Below are 13637 nucleotides of genomic sequence, written 5' to 3'. Positions count from 1 at the left end.
CTCAAACATCAAAATCAGTCAATCTTTCAAGAGAAACCGTTGTCGAAATAATTAAATGAAAAATTTCGTTAGTATTTCGAAAATTTCTCAAAAACGACTCAATAAATCAATTTCAAAATCTGATCAATTGTAGAACTCAATAAAACACTTCGATTGCCACCTTGAACTTCATTCGGTTCATTCGTTCGGGAGATATCGTTTGAGAAAAAATGGTAAGAAACGTTTTGTTTCGAAAACAAAGGCATACAAAAGTATTTTCGAGCTCGAAGAGCTCGAAAATGTATTTACAACAATTTTTCAAAATCCAGGAGCTCGAAATACGCGGGAAGTTTTTGAGCTGGCCCGCAAGGTCAACCGACAGACCGATTTTTTACTTTTGCTCCAAAATTTTAATAGTAACTAATGGAAAAAAAAGTTATAGCCAAAAATCTGATCATGGATATGAAGTAATCACTATTTTTCTATTATAATTTGTGTAGGAGTTATGACTTAAAAAAAATAATGAACGTAAAAATATCGGAAAAAATAGAGGTACTTGAATGTAAATTAAAGTTGTAATGTCACTTGCCACTGGACATATCACAAATAGCAGTACATATAAATTAAGCAATATCATGTATCAGAATGGGGTGCAAAATTGCGTCAAGTGGGTAAAAGAGAAGCGATGACAAGTGTGACTGTTTTTAGGGTTTTACTAAAGGGCATCTCCCCTCTCATTCACGACTCGCCATGTTCTGTTTAATAGAGAGCATGAATTACAGTAATACCCTGTTGGGGAACAAAGAGAGAGGCTGCCAGTTCTGGTCAAGAGGTTAATATTAATTCAGTTTAATACAAGATTTTATTTTAAGTCTATTCAAATTAAAACTTTGTAAACAAAATCTAATTTATTTTTATTTTACTGCACACCAACGATTCCAAAAAAATGGGCGCCATTCACCTCAAAACTTCTGCGCGCTCAACATTTACGAACTATAAAAAATTACTCCCCTCCCCCCTTCCCCCTCTTTTCCCTCTGCTTTATAAATATTATTTGGGAATCATTTTGATTTTTTTTCAGTAAAATAAAATGAACTTCTTTTTTCAAAAATATTTTTATACAGAAAATTGTCATTATTCGAAAAAAAAAAAAAACATATAAAATGATTCCATTTTATTAAATATGAAAGTCAATAATTCAATCAAAAACATCCGTAACAAATGTCGACGCCCAGCGTGTTTATAATTCTCAAGTTATAGAGTGGGTAGATGGCGCTATTGTCGCAATTATGATAACGCGATCCATGTTAGTTCAACGTGTGGCTATTTTATGTTTACGAGTGGGCATATCTATATTTTGGATACAGATTGTGATTTGACATTGCACGCCAGTTGTTACCATTTATTTGGTCATTACACTACATGCACACACATATGCACGCATCCACGCAAATATGACTATATATATTTATATAGATGACAATATTGTTGTCTATGGAAGTACGTTAAATACTGGATGAGTATGACACGAGTGGTTAATTTGCATTATAAGTGTCGCTGGTATTGCTATTGTTATTATTATTATTATTATTATTAGATAGTACATTATGGAATTGTTGAAAGATCTGTTTAATATTGCCGTTGTAATGACGTAGACATAAAAGTTATTGTAGTTATTTTGGTATACACTGAGAGAAAAAAATGTATAATTTCAAGAAAAAAATGCGAAATTTAAGTATTTTAGTTACTTAAATATCCCAGGAAAAAAAATTTAGATCTATTAAGATCAATTTAGATCTGATTTTTCAGATCTAAACAGATCTGCATTTTGGCCAGATCTGTTTAGATCAAATTAGATCTACTCTGATCAGAATAGACCTGCTTGGATTTAAACAGATCAAGGCAAATAAAAAACACTCTTAAGTCTGCTCAGATCAAATTTGATTTAATTCGTTAGATCTCAATAGATCTATTTTTTTATCTTAATAAAGATTCTTCATGAAGATCACTTTTCTCCAAACAACACAAATTAACATATAATTAAGAAGATACTAATTTAAATAAAACAAAATATCCAATAGTTATTGATCTCGACGGTAATATAAAATGAGTATAAGTAATGAAAGAAGTCTCATTCTAAGATACATAAAAAATTTTTCCTTAAAGTATTTTATACTTATTTACCCAAAAAACATATGTAACGATGTATATGAAGAACCTACCCGTCCGGCAAAAAGATGGCATACAGAGCTCTTAAAGATAACATTTTTCTGATCTTACATCCGAAATAGTTATCCCGAAAATAACAGAAAGACATCAGAAAAGCCTCTTACGCGCCATCTGAGGATATCTTTAACAGCTCATCGGTTAGACGTCAGAATGATAACATTTTTTAGAGATCTTAAAGAAATCGGTTAACGGAGATCATAATGACAACAATTTGTGTTTTTCATATCCATGATATCTCCCAATTACAAGTGGCTGATAAACTCTGGGATAAATTTGCGCAAGAATGAGATAAAGTTGACTCGTTGAACTTTTAGCAATCGGTAGCCCATCAATATTAATATTAATGAAAATCCAGTCCGGTAGAATGTAATAATCAATAATTCTCAATTGATCAGTCAAGGCATTTTTTAACCCGTAATAAAAATATTGATGAGGAGGAACTTCACGAGTTCTCGGTGTTTCCGGTGTACCAAGTAAAATCCGAGAATCAAGAGATAGATTAGTGATTTCTTCTTGATTAGATGTTTTTAATATTTTTAAAAGTTTATTCACTGCTTCACGTGATATATTGAAATCAGTCACCCACTGAGCTAGTTTCGATGATAAACTTGTTTCATTAGTAGCTACCAAAGCATTCTTTTTTAATTGATTACAGATCGATAATATACGTGAGTCCGAAGTGCCACTAGTTTAACTGTCAGAACTGTAATTACTTGTTTCATTTTTATGAAGTTTTTCGCCATCAATATTATTGTCTGTATTAATATTTCTTTCATTATCAACATCATCCGATTCATCACAAGATACATTATTACTCACAAACTATGAATTATTTTCTACTGTTTCACTTTCATTACTAGATGAATTTTCAAAATTATGTGATTTATTTAAAAATCTACGTATTCGTTTATTTTTTTGACCTTTACATAAATTTTTAAAATTTTTTCTCTTCGACATTTTGCTATTGTATTTATAATAACTAATTGTATGTAATTACTTAAGAGCAGAATCAATAAATAATGTTTATAATCATTGGTACTTATAGGTTACAATGACATCAGCTGACGAAAGTTGAGGTTATAATTGACTCATAAAAAAGTTATTTTTTCTATGTTCTAGAGACATCCATAAATAGTTATCATTTTGCTAACTTTCAGATTTCTTTTAAGAGACCTCAACATAAAGTTATCAAAACGATAACATTTTTCTGAATTCTTAAAGGTAACATTTTTTGGATAACATTATGTCATCTTTTTGACATTAATGCCGGACGGGTATATTAATATCAGATAATATCGATAGTAGATTATTATCATTTATATTTTCTATAATAAAAGAATTATTCGCTGAATAAACAAGAAAATGTATTTATTTTAATTACGATAGACTTTTTATAATCATCAACATTTAGGTAACTGTGTCAAAATTTAGCTAGTTAATCTTATAATTATAATATAATGTGAAGAAATATTTCTTTATAATCTGTACAGATTTAATGTGATCAGAGCAGATCTGAACTTTTTTCCCCGAGAAAAAGTTATATCAGCTCAGATCTGGTTTGATTCGTACAGGTCAAATTAAATCTATTCATATTTACTTCATAAATTAATCGTTTAATCAATATTAATCAATTTTGATCTGACTAGATCTAGGTTGATCTAACTTGATTTAGGTTGATCTGACTTGATTAGATTTGATCAGGGTAGATCTAGACTTTTTTTCCCCAAAGAAAAATGTCATACCTGATCAGATCTAGTTCGATCTGAACAGATCAAATCAGATCTACTCTGATCTGGGTTTAGTATTAATTATGATCAAATTTGATCTGAGCTGATCTAATTTGATCAGAACAGATCTAAATTTTTTTTCCCGGGTAGTGTCAAGGAATCATTGTTTTCAATAAAGTTAAATAATTACTTTATCTTAGTATTTTGTTGACTTGCTTAATACTAAGATTAAAGTGTAACTTTGTCAAAAAAATATTATTAGACATGCCTTTTTCGGTAGATTTTTGCTAAAATCTTGGTATTGTATTTGTCCTCATAGTCGATTTTTCAAGGAATTTTGTCATAACCTATCATAATTGATTGAATAGAGTTCAAAAATACCATTCGTTGAAAAGTTTATGTGTATATATTTATATGTATATACACACGCTACCCTACATAAAGTCATACCATACAAGAAAAAAATTTTTTTGGGGCAGAATATCTATACTCGTCCCAAAAAATTTTTCAAGTTATAGATTGTAACCGAAATTAGTCTTAGAGCGAGAAAGATTTTCTTGGGACTAGAAAAATTTTTTCCCGTTCTGAAATAATTTCTCTTTTTAATTTATAATGCAAAATATTTATGTACCAAGAAATCGATTTTTTTATTAATATAATTATGTATAATTATACATAATTATAAATGCAACAGGAATATAAAAAAAATCACACAAATTAATCAAAAAAATCTGAGCGTCGATTGGCCCTGCGGGTCAGCCCCAAAACTTCCCGCTGTTTTCGAGCTCAAGGAAATCGAAAATATTCATGTAACTATATTTTCGAGCTCTTCGAGCTCGAAAATCTCATTGCATGCAATTATTTTCTTCTGAGCTTTTCAAACTCTAACAAGTTACGCTTTATGCTAAAGTTTAAAAGTTTAAGAATCGAAAACCATTAGTGAACAAGCGGTTTTTAAATTTTAATTCCCGATTATGTTCAATAAACTAAATATATCGATGCAGAATCAATGTCAGTGATCGAAATTAAGATTTGAATGAGTTTTGGCTGAGGTCAGAGCAATAATATTTAAAATATTCGAGAAAATGATTAAAAACTGTGTTTTTTTCGATTTTTTCGTTGATAATATGGTTTAAACTGAAGAACAAGGTCAAGGGGATTATATGATGACCAAAAGAGACTATAAAAAGGAAATTTTTGTAAGATTTTAGACACATTTTAGTATAGTACATTTTGATTTATCTGGGAACAATAACATAGAACGTTATTTTGTTAACGTTTCAACGCTGATATCTTTTGAACAAATTAACCGATTTTGACGTTTGAGGTGGCAATAGGCGCTCATAATTGAATTCTAGAACTGACTAGAATTTGAAAACGATTGATTCAGCCCTCTTGAAGATATTTGAAAAAAACCGTTTTTTACCATTTCTTTCTCCAACGATATCTCTCGAACAAATTAACCGATTGAGACGGTTAAAGCGGCATTCGACGCGTATTATTGAGTTCTAGAGCTGATTAGATTTTGAAGTCGACCGTTCAATCCTTTGCAGAGAAATCAATAAAAAACTAAAAAAACAAAATTTTTTTTTTCGTAACTCGTAAATATCGTCGAGTCTATCTGATCAAATGATCTAAAATTTTTAGAAAAGTTGACGGTCAACAAGCTCTTTCAAATGCTGCCTTAAACATTCAAATCGATTCATTAGTTAAAAAGTTACAGACCATTCACACACACACACACACACACACACACACACACACACACACACACACACACACACACACACACACACACACACACACACACACACACACACACACACACACACACACACACACACACACACACACACTCGGACATCATTCTAAAAATAGAATAGCTTCCTAGGGCCTTGAAACGTCGACACCTGATAAAAACTCGATTTTCGAAAATCGGGGTGAAAACAATAATTTCCCGAAATTATTGAAAATCATAGATTCTCTAACCGGGAAGTTAAAAAATAAGAATTAAAAAAAAATAACTTTCAGGTTTATAATTCTACTTGATTTTGTATTTTATATTTTTAAAGATAAATCAAATTTAAAATGATAACAACGATTAATAGCTCAAGCACTTAATTGTTTTGCTCGGGTTTTCCCTTACTTAAGAATCATTGTTATTATTTTTTTACTCAATTAATTTAATAGCAATAATTAAAAAAAAAAAGTTAATTACCTCATTTTTAAAAACTTCCAATAAATTTAATCTGCTGATTCTAAAATTACTGAAACACAAAGATGATCGTCTTTATTCTAACTACGCCACCACAAAAAACAAAAGTTACTGTTTTTATCAAAAGTAAGTGTTTATTTCATTTTAATGCCTCCCAATAATTCTAAATAATTACTTCCATTTGATAAATTTATGGAACAAATTAGGAAATTCCATGGATAATAATTTTTTTCAATGTTTTAACATTAATTAAATTTTGAAATATTCATAGATTTCATCCGAGTGACGAAGTTGGAAAATGTCCCAGAAATGTATAATTATTTTTTTCATATTCGCTTTGCTTGTCGGTATTATCTATTCTGACAGCTGCGTCCCACCCCATGAGCAAGTATGTATTTATTTCTAAATTTTAAGTAAATCCCTGATAGCATTTCTGAGGAAGTCTTACGTAAATCTGTATCTTCAATCGGAAGCAAGTCTGCATCATCAGTCTCAGACAAGTCTGGGACCAGGTACGTTCGTAAAATACGTTAAGTAAATCTTTAGTGAGACTTGCTCAAGATGCATGAGCTTAGACTTGCTGCAGAATTGCTTAAGATACCTGGACATGGCCGCCCTCTTAGTTACTTCGTGATCCATCTCTGTGGCATTAGTATAGTAAATTCAGTGGCGCCCACTTAATGTTCGATGTAATTTTATCAAAAGATAATATTGTTAATTCGTAGCTCTTTGAATTCAAATGAGGACCACTAGGTTTGCTAAAATACTGCGTTCGAGCTTCAAGTAACTTGGGAAAAAAAAGAAAAAACGATATTTTAAGCAATTCTGCAGTAACTCTAATCTAATATTGTTACATAGAACGTAGATTGTTTAAGAATTGCTGCAGACTGTTTCTACAGAATTTCGTCAGTATTTAAGAAGAATCTTAAACGAGACTTGATGAAGTCTGCAGCGAGTATACTTATAAAATACACCGTATGAAAAAATTATATGTGATAAAAAAAAATAACAAATGTTTATTTAGAGTATGAGACAATATATGCAGCTAATTTAACGATATTTTTTTATATATAATTGTTTATGCATTGAACTTAATATGGTTTCATCATATATCTAAAGATATATGATACTATATATACATATTAAAAAAAATTATACACGGAAAGAAAATTATGGGAAGTTTTGCCATTCATTATAAAAACAGTTCCCAGAATAGTATGGGTACAATTCCTATTTCATTATGGGAACCATTTCCATAATGGTATAGCAATAGTTCCTATACCAATTTGGAAACCATTCCTACGATACTATGGAAACTATTACCATATCATCATGGGAACCATTCCCATACTATTATGGGAACTATTCCTATAATATTATAAGAACTATTTCCATAATATTATAGGAGCCATCCCTAAAATATTATATTTTTTTTTTTTGCAAAATAGTTTAGAAAATCTCCTCATAATCTGAAGAAATTCAAATGGAGCTTCTTCGGTGCTTAATGTGTATTAAAACACCAAATTAAGCTTAAAATTACCCCTGCCTACACATGGATAATTTTCATATACAAATAGATATAAATATACGCTTGTTTTTATGTTTAATTATATTTCTGTATATTGCAGAAGTGATTTTCACACTTCATTAAATTAATATTTTCATGATAATATAGGAAACATTCCCATAATATTAGAGGAATGATTCCCATATTATTATAGGAAATATTCCAATTGCATTATGGGAACCATTTCTATAATATTATGGGAATAGTTATCATACTATTATGGAAACCATTCCTACAATGTTATGAGAATGATTCCTATAATTTATGGGAATAATTCCAATAATATTATTGGAAGGATTCCTATAAATAATAGGAACCATTCCTATAATGTTATTGGTATCATCACCATGATTATAAGAACTATTGCTATAATTATGGGAAACATTTCCACAATTATAGGAACGGCTCCCATTATTTATGGTCGTAATTCCTTTAATAGTATAGGGAAAAATTTCACAAAATTATAGGAACCATTTCCATAATTTTCTTTCCGTGTAAATGTTCAAATGTGTATGATACTGACATAGTGTTCTACGTATACATAACGAATTTATAATTCTACATGAATATTATATTATATGGTATTTATTATAACGACAATATATACGTCATCATATATTTTAATCTATTTTTTTAATATATTTGAAATACTTATTTTTCTGATTCAAATCATAAAATATATATAAAAGCCCTATGTAACATCTTCTTACACACCCAGATATATATGTAAAAAAAATTACTTTAAAAATTGTCAGATAAGTTTCACTGGATCTACAAATGTAAAAAATATTAATAAATTCACATGAAGCATATATTTATACCATATAAAATTGATATTATATTATATTTGATAAAATATATCTTTTATGTAAATAAAATATATTAATTTAATATTTTGTGAATTATATATCCTAAAATATAGATATTATATAATACGAACTGATATATAACATAAATGAAAAAAATGTACATGCAATTGTGAATATATATTATTATATATTTAATATTGCCAAAATACCTATTCGGGAATTTATAAAATATTATGTATTTTTTTATGAATTTTTAAGTTGTAAAAATATAGTGTACCATAGATATTTCCCATAAGCTTTTTTTCATACAGGACATCTTCTTCATGTCTTGTTTGAATTTTCCATAACAAAGTTGCTGAAAAGCATTTGTCAAGTTACTTGCTTCCGACAAGACGAGATACCATTACTAACTAACTAGAAATTATTGTTTTTTTTTTTTTTAAATATAGTGTAATTATTGGAAAACGGGAACATGTTGTTATGGATATACTTGCAAACCAGTAGGATGGTTGATACACGGTGAATGTTATGAAACCCATCATTGATATTGTAATCAAAGTAAGATCCAAATAAATTTTTGATGAATAAATTTTATTACCCTAAATTAAATATTGTTTTATTTTTTTAGATTTAATATAGTACTAAACTGAGAGAAATGTCAAGTAAATATGCCTATGCAGCATAGTAATAATGACATTATTCTGTAGTTTATATAAGCAGTCACATAAGAGCGGCGTGACACAAACTATAATGTAATTATTACTACGCTGCATAGGCGTACTTACTTGTCATTATTCTTCGTATCGACTTTAGAGATTGCAGATTACACTGTAAAATCATATTTTTATTAATCCTTGAATTCTTGAATTATAAACTACAATCTTTAAAGTTTTGAATTAGCACGGCTTCGCTGGTACGCCAAATTTTTCGTTTTCTTTGTTTTTGAGTATATTTTCCAGAGTATAAAAGATTAAATAAGATAGGTGTCGAGGGGAAAAACGGGGTAGTTAAAGAAGTAGTAAATTTTCGGGTACTAATTTAGGTTCCATTTTTTTTTTGTATGATATTGAAACTAAATAGAACTAATTTTCAGTTGCCAGTAAAAAATAATTTTTATTTATTGCGGGTAAAATGAGGTGCCTCCTAAAAACGTGAAAAAAAAAATTTCTGGAAATTAAATAAATTTGATCAATTTGAATTTTCTTATAAGTAATTTAAGTATAGAAAATTCACATTTCACATTATCATTGAATGCAAAGAAAGGAAGAAAAAATTCCTAATAGTTTTTATTATAAAACAAAAGTCATCGACATTTTTCGCCTGATACATTCGATTTTTGAAAAAAGTTTAATTACCCACTTAAAATTTTTTATTTTTTTTTTGTTAACTACTATTTATTATTAACTTCATAGTAAACGATTTTACTAGGGGTGTGCGAATATCATTCGAATCGAACTGAATCGAATATCATTCGAATCGAATAGTAACATTCGATTCGAAATTCGAACTATTCGAATAGTTCAGATTATTCGAATGATTCGAATAGATCGAATTATTCGAATAGTTCAAATAATTGTCTCGTGCTCTTAAATTAATCGATTTCGATTGAAAAATTGTCTTGTTTGAGTTAATTGACTCAATTTGAATATTTCTTTCACAGAACTCATTACCAAAATAATAACAATTTTATCATTAAAAAAAGTGTTATCCTGTCATATCTGGAAAGAGAAGGTAAATTCCGTATTTTGATTCAAAAATTCTTTTCTACAAAAATGTTCATGGCTTTTGTTTTATGATAGAAGCAAATAAATTTTTTTTTTTTCCTTCCTTTGCATCCAATAATTGCGTACAACGTAATTTTCCTTCATGAGTATTATTTACAAAAAAAATTTATTTAATATGCAGAAATTTTTTTTTTCAACTTTTTTTAAGGCTGCCCCATTTTGCCAGCGAAATTGAAAATTTTTTTGTTTTAACGGCAACTGAAATTTTTTTTATTTACTTTGAATCTATCGAAAGGGAAAGATCATTTTCTTCAGCAGGAGATATGATAACCCAGAAAAGAACTTCTTTACCACCAGAATCAGTATCTTATTTAATTTTTCTTCATTAAAATGTATCAAAAAATAAAAAAGAAAATATTAATAAATACGACGAATACAAATTCTTCTTTAATTTAATAATGAGTTTATTATTTGGTTTGAATTCAGATTATTCGAATGATTTGAACTATTCGAATTATTCGAACCATTCGAATGATTCGAACTATTAGATTCGAATAATTCAATTTGATTCGAGACGAATAATTTGTAAATTTAAATATTCGCACATCCCTAGATTTTACTCAGTTTGAATTCCAAAGAAGACATTTTCAAAAAATCGATAATATATTATTTAATCTAATGAATTAAAAAATGATTGAAAGTTAATTAAATTTCATAATTATAAATATTACAAATATTTTTAAGTTGATTAATGAAATTAATTAATTGAACGGGACTGAAGTCCACCTCCGTTGTATCGGAGGCCGTTTTCACACCTTTTCGGGCATGCTCGCGCTGCAAGATCATCTCTATCTTCCGACTCAGACGACATTTTTAGCTGAAAATTATAATCGAGTGACGACTAAGGTGAACCTTAACCGGAGGTATAATCAAAATTCCGCATTGCGCGTGATATTTAACCACAGCCACCACAAGTCCTACTTCTGTAGGCAAACACTACTACCATCTTAGGAAATAAAAAGACTCTGGTCAAAGTGGGCTTGGAAAGGCCCCTGTGGTACTAGTCTCCCAGCGCTGGTCAACATAGTTGCTTATGGATAAGTCGTAGGACGCAACTTCTCCCCATAACCTATGTAAAGGGCTTCCACCAATTGTTATCTTTCGCCCGTCCGGCATCAATGTCAAAAAGATGACATAATGTTATCCAAAAAATGTTACCTTTAAGAGTTAAAAGTTATCAAAATGATAACTATTCATGGATGTCTCTAGAACATCAAAAAAATAATCTTCTCATGAGACCATTGTAACCTCAACTTTCGTCAGCTAATGTCATTGTAACCTATAAATACCAATGCTTACAAAAATTATTTATTGATTTTGCTCTAAAGTACATAAAGTAATTACATATAATTAGTTATTATAAATACGATAGCAAAATGTCAAAAAGAAAAAATTAAAAAAATTTATGTAAAGGTCGAAAAAATAAACGAATACGTTGTTTTTTAAAAAAATCGGTCTGTCGGTTGACCCTGTGGGCCAGCCTCAAAACTTCCTGCCCATTTCGAGCTCTTTGAGCTTGAAAAATTGTTGTGGATACATTTTCGAGCTCAAGAAGCTCGAAAATACTTTTGTATGCCTTTGTTCTCGAAAAATAACGTTTTTTAACATTTTTTTTACATGATATCTCCCAAACGAATGAACCGATTAAGACGTTTAAGATGGCAATCGACGCGTTGTATTGAGTTCTACAACTGATCGAATTTTGAAATTGATTTATCGAGTCGTTTTTGAGAAATTACAAAAATACTAAAAAAAAATTTTTTTTTTTCAATTCTTTTAATAACGGTTTCTCTTGAACGAATGATGCGATTTTGATTGTTGAGACGGCATTCGACGCGACTTACAAAGTTTTAGAGCTGATTAGATTTTGGAATCAATCCATCAAGCGACATAAAAGTTATTCAAAAAAAACATTTTTGAAAAAATTTTATATTTGAAATATCTCCGAACGTACCCTACCGATTAAGCTCAAATTTCCAGTGCTTATAGCAAATAACAAGCCGCGTCGAATGACACCTCGAAAATCAAAATCGGTTCATCCGTTCAAAAGTTACAGAATATTTACATACGTACGTATGTACGTACACACATGCATGCACTTGGACATCATCTCGAATTAAGTCATAATAGCTTCCTAGACCCTTTAGACGTCGACATCTGTTAAGATTCGATTTTCACAAATCGGGGTGAAACCAATAACTTCCCGAATTTTTGAAAATTTGCAATTTTCTTAGCGGGAAATTAATAAATTACATAATTTTGAAAATTCATCTAGTGATAAACATTAGAAAATAATTCATGGTTTGTGAGTAATAATGTATTTTGTGATTAATCGGATGATGTTGATGATGAAAGAAATATTAATACAGATAATAATATTGATGGCGAAAAACTTCATAAAAATGAAAAAAGTAATAACAGTTCTGATAGTGAAACTAGTGGCAATTCTGACTCACGTATATTATCGATCTGTAATCAATTAAAAAAGAATGCTTTGGTAGCTACTAATGAAACAAGTTTATCATCGAAACTAGCTCAGTGGGTGACTGATTTCAATATATCACGTGAAGCAGCGAATAAACTTTTAAAAATATTAAAAACATCTAATCAAGAAGAAATCACTAATCTACCTCTTCATTCTCGGATTTTACATGGTACACCGGAAACACCGAGAGTAACTCGTGAAGTTCCTCCTCATCAATATTTTTATTACGGATTAAAAAATGCCTTGACTGATCAATTGAGAATCATTGATTATTACACTCTACCGGATTTGATTGTCATTAATATTAATATTAATGGGCCGCCGATTGCTAAAAGTTCGACGAGTCGATTTTATGCCATTCTTGCGCAAATTCATCCCTAAGTTTTTCAGCTACTTGTAATTGAGATATGTAATGTATATGAAAAACCCAAAAGTATTGACATTATGATCTCCGTAAACTGATTTCTTTAAGATCTCTAAAAAATGTTATCTTTCTGACGTCTAACCGATGAGCTCAAAGATATCCTCAGATGGCACGTAAGAGGCTTTTCTGATATCTTTCTGTTATCTTCGGGATGACTATTTCGGATGTCAGATCAGAAAAATATTATCTTTAAGAGCTCTGTATGTCATCTTCCTGCCGGACGGGCAGCTCCCAACAAGCTATTATCCGCTTGTTCAGTCTCTGATAAATTATTTACTTTCCGAACCGTGAGACGATCCGATTATTTAAGAAAGTAGTCTTGTGTCTCCGATTAAAAAAATCGAAAATTTTTTTTGATTAATTCGAAAGAACGATATATAGAGAATATACTGTAAAAATTTCAAACTGAAATTCGAAA

General features: G+C 29.7%; 1 long non-coding RNA gene across 1 annotated transcript; it reads left to right on the top strand.

Moving 5' to 3' along the window:
- The first annotated feature begins 6181 nt into the window (after positions 1 to 6181).
- On the top strand, positions 6182 to 9135 carry LOC103573776 (uncharacterized). Its single transcript, XR_549183.2, has 3 exons — positions 6182 to 6276; positions 6422 to 6538; positions 8976 to 9135. It is a non-coding gene; the product is annotated as an uncharacterized LOC103573776 (long non-coding RNA).
- Positions 9136 to 13637: the final 4502 nt, after the last annotated feature.

The sequence above is a fragment of the Microplitis demolitor genome, chromosome 10 (assembly GCF_026212275.2).
Source record: "Microplitis demolitor isolate Queensland-Clemson2020A chromosome 10, iyMicDemo2.1a, whole genome shotgun sequence".
In the NCBI taxonomy this organism is placed as follows: domain Eukaryota; kingdom Metazoa; phylum Arthropoda; class Insecta; order Hymenoptera; family Braconidae; genus Microplitis; species Microplitis demolitor.
This window is presented reverse-complemented; position numbering and strand designations above follow the sequence as displayed.